Genomic DNA, 1,048 nt, shown 5'->3' on the forward strand with positions numbered 1-1,048 from the left:
AAAAACAGTGGTGTAGATGGTCTGTCAGGCAAACATACAGAGGTCACAGGCTTCATTGTTCTGCCAGATAACGTTATGTTTCTATAGAATTTAATGTCAGTGTTGGGCAAAATATGTCAACATATCCAATGATATCCCAAAAACACAGACTGCCAAAGCCTGTGACATGTACATAAAATAACCCGAGTTGTAAGATTTGTATTTTAGGTATTTAACCCATTGAGTGCTTCATGCAACAGTTACTAACATAACTGTTACACTGTAGTGCTACATAACAGTTATGTCATAGTTGGCAGGGGGAAGGCTAGGGCTTAAAGAAGTGAGATTGGCCTTTAGAATAGTTTTTAGGATGGGGATCATCATCAAGAGGACAACAGTCCCAGGGGGACTAGCCAGCTGAACCCAGACGTTGGGCCTGACCAGGCAGATGGGCTTACCAACGGGTTCCCTTTAAACAAAACATATGTGATTTCTCTAGGTTCATGTTAAGAATCTTAGTGTGGCTTAAACATCGCTGGCATCAATAACTCAGCATGCAGAGATAAAACATCTGTGTGTATGTTGTCTTCTATTTTGTTTTACTTCTAGCTCATTAAAACACAGTGCATCAATATATTTATCTATAACTAACATCTTAAACTCTAAGACTTTGCAATAGCCTAAAGTTATTCACTACTTAAAACTGCAGGTAACAATAACATTTTTCGTTTTATATTTACTGTAAAGTATGTAATTTTGCCCTTTCAGGGGATGTTTTAATTTTCAAAAGCCAATGCTTTGTTCAGCAGATATGAACAGTGAAACATGGAGCTCTTCCCGAGCCTAGCACTGTCAGACACTACAGATTAAGAAAGCAAGGATTTAAATAAAATTAAAAAAAGGCACAGGGGATGCTTTGTGGGCAAGATGAATATTAAACTCATAGGCTTTCGCGGTAGAGTGATGCTTTAAGACGATTTCCATTGCATCTGTAAATTTGATACGGAAATAAACGTGAAGCAGTGTTGTCCAAATTTTAATACATTTTGATTTTCAAATAAAATGGTCC

The sequence above is a fragment of the Ascaphus truei genome, chromosome 2 (genome assembly GCF_040206685.1).
Source record: "Ascaphus truei isolate aAscTru1 chromosome 2, aAscTru1.hap1, whole genome shotgun sequence".
NCBI classification, from domain to species: domain Eukaryota; kingdom Metazoa; phylum Chordata; class Amphibia; order Anura; family Ascaphidae; genus Ascaphus; species Ascaphus truei.